The sequence below is a fragment of the Montipora capricornis genome, unplaced genomic scaffold (genome assembly GCF_036669925.1).
Source record: "Montipora capricornis isolate CH-2021 unplaced genomic scaffold, ASM3666992v2 scaffold_481, whole genome shotgun sequence".
NCBI lineage: Eukaryota > Metazoa > Cnidaria > Anthozoa > Scleractinia > Acroporidae > Montipora > Montipora capricornis.
In genome coordinates this window covers 1-5,000 of record NW_027180218.1, presented here as the reverse complement: position 1 = coordinate 5,000, position 5,000 = coordinate 1, and the positions used below count along the sequence as shown (strand labels likewise).

The 5,000-nt window shown below is 41.5% G+C and overlaps 1 long non-coding RNA gene across 9 annotated transcripts in view; it reads left to right on the top strand.

Annotated features, from left to right (window-relative positions):
• The window catches only part of LOC138036383 (uncharacterized), a 19,473-nt gene extending 18,371 nt beyond the window's left edge, over positions 1–1,102 (top strand). For all 9 annotated transcript variants that reach the window (XR_011129830.1, XR_011129839.1, XR_011129833.1 and 6 more), the window contains one exon: positions 1–1,102. This exon is cut by the window's left edge and continues 2,154 nt beyond it. This is a non-coding gene — a long non-coding RNA (uncharacterized lncRNA).
• Positions 1,103–5,000: the final 3,898 nt, after the last annotated feature.

The window sequence follows — 5,000 nt, the reverse complement described above, 5'->3', positions numbered from 1 at the left end:
TTACGCTATATTGACAAGGGCGGTTTGGAGCTGTGAGTAGGCGTGGGATTTGTCACATATGGTTTAGGGGCCGACATATCTCTCCCTCAATGCCGTACCGGGAGGCAAGGTCGGTAGCAGAAAGCAGCGAAGGGCCAACTGCGTCCAAAAGCGATCGCACGGGCCGAAATCCCGGGATGACTCGTTTGGTACGACGCTCCAGCGCCGGTGTCTGGAGGTACTGCGTTTTTCTCTCTTGTTCAAACGTTCCGTCAGCGCATGCGCAAATGTTCTGGCTCTTCGATACCTAGCCTACCAAAAAAAAATTAACATGCTGGTTTTTTTTATTTTTATTTTTTTGTACCAGCAATTGACATTTCAGTTGATTTTATAGGCATAAACGTAACCTGAGAACCGTGCGTGTCTGGTCTTGTCTCAGACAGAGGCGAGAGATGGTTTCATGCAGACTGGGACGCCTAAAATGCTCTGTTGTAAACATGGCGGTTCACGAGTGAAGTTGTCTCTCTGGCCTTTCTGTGGACGAATTCCAAGACCTACTGACACAATCTGGGCAAGTTTTGAAAGCTAAAACCTTCAATCGATGCCTTATTTTGCTGGTAGGACTGGGTGGCCCGACACTTATGAAAAAACTATGAAATGAGAATCGGGAGTCTTCCCTTGTCATGGAATGGCAGAATTACCCAGAATTCTTTTTAAGCATGAGCGAGGCAACTGAAGAAGCACGAGACTGGCCCTCATCGAATGGCTGAAGCGCGGCCAGAGGAAATGATTTCTAGTCAGATACTCAGGAGTAGGCCTGGTGTGTGCTGTTAACGTAGATTTTGGATTTCTGAACAAGTTTTTATCATAGAAAATTCGCGACAAAGTTGTGCTTTCATTTCGCGCTGAATTCTCGTGATAAAGAAACGGTATAATAATGTAAATAAGAGGATAACGATATTTATATTTGCAGATTACCTGTCCTCTTACTACGAAAGTCAAGCTCGTCATCTCTATGCAAAAAGCGCATTCAAAATTTCCTCGTATTACTTGATAAAAGTATGTGGTTCTTTTTATGTTGTTTTGATTTTTTTTTTTTTTTTTTTTAAAAAAAAAAAGGTTTTTCTGCTTATATGAAAAATACGTTTTCTCTCCCGTCCCCTTCTTATGCATGATCTTCACGGAAATTACATTCTGTTGCTCAATAAAACGGGAACTACCAGTTATGGTCTTAGTTCTCTTTTTTCTTACCTATCAGCTAAGTTGCGGAATGCGCTACCTGATTTTATCCGTACCTATGAGTTTACTGGTTTTAAAAGAGAATCAAGGGCCGCATTTTGTACAGCGGCTTTTCTTTTTAATGAATATATCTTTAAATATTATGTATTTAGTAGGTATCTGTATATTCTATGTATTTTAGCTGTAAATGTAATGTCTCGAAGATATTAGCTCCTTATGACTGTATGTATGTTACCTTTAGGAGGGCGCATGCGCGCACTTTGTAATCTGCGACTCCAGTGCTTACCATATGACAGATAAAATGACTTTTCTCTTGAATATATAAGCCATCTATTACTTACGCTATATTGACAAGGGCGGTTTGGAGCTGTGAGTAGGCGTGGGATTTGTCACATATGGTTTAGGGGCCGACATATCTCTCCCTCAATGCCGTACCGGGAGGCAAGGTCGGTAGCAGAAAGCAGCGAAGGGCCAACTGCGTCCAAAAGCGATCGCACGGGCCGAAATCCCGGGATGACTCGTTTGGTACGACGCTCCAGCGCCGGTGTCTGGAGGTACTGCGTTTTTCTCTCTTGTTCAAACGTTCCGTCAGCGCATGCGCAAATGTTCTGGCTCTTCGATACCTAGCCTACCAAAAAAAAATTAACATGCTGGTTTTTTTTATTTTTATTTTTTTACCAGCAATTGACATTTCAGTTGATTTTATAGGCATAAACGTAACCTGAGAACCGTGCGTGTCTGGTCTTGTCTCAGACAGAGGCGAGAGATGGTTTCATGCAGACTGGGACGCCTAAAATGCTCTGTTGTAAACATGGCGGTTCACGAGTGAAGTTGTCTCTCTGGCCTTTCTGTGGACGAATTCCAAGACCTACTGACACAATCTGGGCAAGTTTTGAAAGCTAAAACCTTCAATCGATGCCTTATTTTGCTGGTAGGACTGGGTGGCCCGACACTTATGAAAAAACTATGAAATGAGAATCGGGAGTCTTCCCTTGTCATGGAATGGCAGAATTACCCAGATTCTTTTTAAGCATGAGCGAGGCAACTGAAGAAGCACGAGACTGGCCCTCATCGAATGGCTGAAGCGCGGCCAGAGGAAATGATTTCTAGTCAGATACTCAGGAGTAGGCCTGGTGTGTGCTGTTAACGTAGATTTTGGATTTCTGAACAAGTTTTTATCATAGGAAATTCGCGACAAAGTTGTGCTTTCATTTCGCTGTAATTCTCGTGACAAAGAAACGGTATAATAATGTAAATAAGAGGATAACGATATTTATATTTGCAGATTACCTGTCCTCTTACTACGAAAGTCAAGCTCGTCATCTCTATGCAAAAAGCGCATTCAAATTTCCTCGTATTACTTGATAAAAGTATGGTGTTCTTGTTATGTTGTTTTGATTTTTTTTTTTTTTTTTTTTTTTAAAAAAAAAAGGTTTTTATGATTATATGAAAAATACGTTTCTCTCCCGTCCCCTTCTTATGCATGATCTTCACGGAAATTACATTCTGTTGCTCAATAAACCTGGAACTACCAGTTATGGTCTTAGTTCTCTTTTTTCTTACCTATCAGCTAAGTTGCGGAATGCGCTACCTGATTTTATCCGTACCTATGAGTTTACTGGTTTTAAAAGAGAATCAAGGGCCGCATTTTGTACAGCGGCTTTTCTTTTTAATGAATATATCTTTAAATATTATGTATTTAGTAGGTATCTGTATATTCTATGTATTTTAGCTGTAAATGTAATGTCTCGAAGATATTAGCTCCTTATGACTGTATGTATGTTACCTTTAGGAGGGCGCATGCGCGCACTTTGTAATCTGCGACTCCAGTGCTTACCATATGACAGATAAAATGACTTTTCTCTTGAATATATAAGCCATCTATTACTTACGCTATATTGACAAGGGCGGTTTGGAGCTGTGAGTAGGCGTGGGATTTGTCACATATGGTTTAGGGGCCGACATATCTCTCCCTCAATGCCGTACCGGGAGGCAAGGTCGGTAGCAGAAAGCAGCGAAGGGCCAACTGCGTCCAAAAGCGATCGCACGGGCCGAAATCCCGGGATGACTCGTTTGGTACGACGCTCCAGCGCCGGTGTCTGGAGGTACTGCGTTTTTCTCTCTTGTTCAAACGTTCCGTCAGCGCATGCGCAAATGTTCTGGCTCTTCGATACCTAGCCTACCAAAAAAAAATTAACATGCTGGTTTTTTTATTTTTATTTTTTTGTACCAGCATTGACATTTCAGTTGATTTTATAGGCATAAACGTAACCTGAGAACCGTGCGTGTCTGGTCTTGTCTCAGACAGAGGCGAGAGATGGTTTCATGCAGACTGGGACGCCTAAAATGCTCTGTTGTAAACATGGCGGTTCACGAGTGAAGTTGTCTCTCTGGCCTTCTGTGGACGAATTCCAAGACCTACTGACACAATCTGGCAAGTTTTGAAAGCTAAAACCTTCAATCGATGCCTTATTTTGCTGGTAGGACTGGGTGGCCCGACACTTATGAAAAACTATGAAATGAGAATCGGGAGTCTTCCCTTGTCATGGAATGGCAGAATTACCCAGAATTCTTTTTAGCATGAGCGAGGCAACTGAAGAAGCACGAGACTGGCCCTCATCGAATGGCTGAAGCGCGGCCAGAGGAAATGATTTCTAGTCAGATACTCAGGAGTAGGCCTGGTGTGTGCTGTTAACGTAGATTTGGATTTCTGAACAAGTTTTTTATCATAGAAAATTCGCGACAAAGTTGTGCTTTCATTTCGCTGTAATTCTCGTGACAAAGAAACGGTATAATAATGTAAATAGAGGATAACGATATTTATATTTGCAGATTACCTGTCCTCTTACTACGAAAGTCAGCTCGTCATCTCTATGCAAAAAGCGCATTCAAAATTTCCTCGTATTACTTGATAAAAGTATGTGGTTCTTTTATGTTGTTTTGATTTTTTTTTTTTTTTTTTTTTTTTTAAAAAAAACGTTTTTCTGCTTATATGAAAAATACGTTTCTCTCCCGTCCCCTTCTTATGCATGATCTTCACGGAAATTACATTCTGTTGCTCAATAACCTGGAACTCCCAGTTATGGTCTTAGTTCTCTTTTTTCTTACCTATCAGCTAAGTTGCGGACTGCGCTACCTGATTTTATCCGTACCTATGAGTTTACTGGTTTTAAAAGAGAATCAAGGGCCGCATTTTGTCCAGCGGCTTTTCTTTTAATGAATATATCTTTAAATATTATGTATTTAGTAGGTATCTGTATATTCTATGTATTTTAGCTGTAAATGTAATGTCTCGAAGATATTAGCTCCTTATGACTGTATGTATGTTACCTTTAGGAGGGCGCATGCGCGCACTTTGTAATCTGCGACTCCAGTGCTTACCATATGACAGATAATTACTTTTCTCTGAATATATAAGCCATCTATTACTTACGCATATTGACAAGGGCGGTTTGGAGCTGTGAGTAGGCGTGGGATTTGTCACATATGGTTTAGGGGCCGACATATCTCTCCCTCAATGCCGTACCGGAGGCAAGGTCGGTAGCAGAAAGCAGCGAAGGGCCAACTGCGTCCAAAAGCGATCGCACGGGCCGAAATCCCGGGATGACTCGTTTGGTACGACGCTCCAGCGCCGGTGTCTGGAGGTTACTGCGTTTTTCTCTCTTGTTCAAACGTTCCGTCAGCGCATGCGCAAATGTTCTGGCTCTTCGATACCTAGCCTACCAAAAAAAAATTAACATGCTGGTTTTTTTTATTTTTTTTTTTTGTACCAGCAATTGACA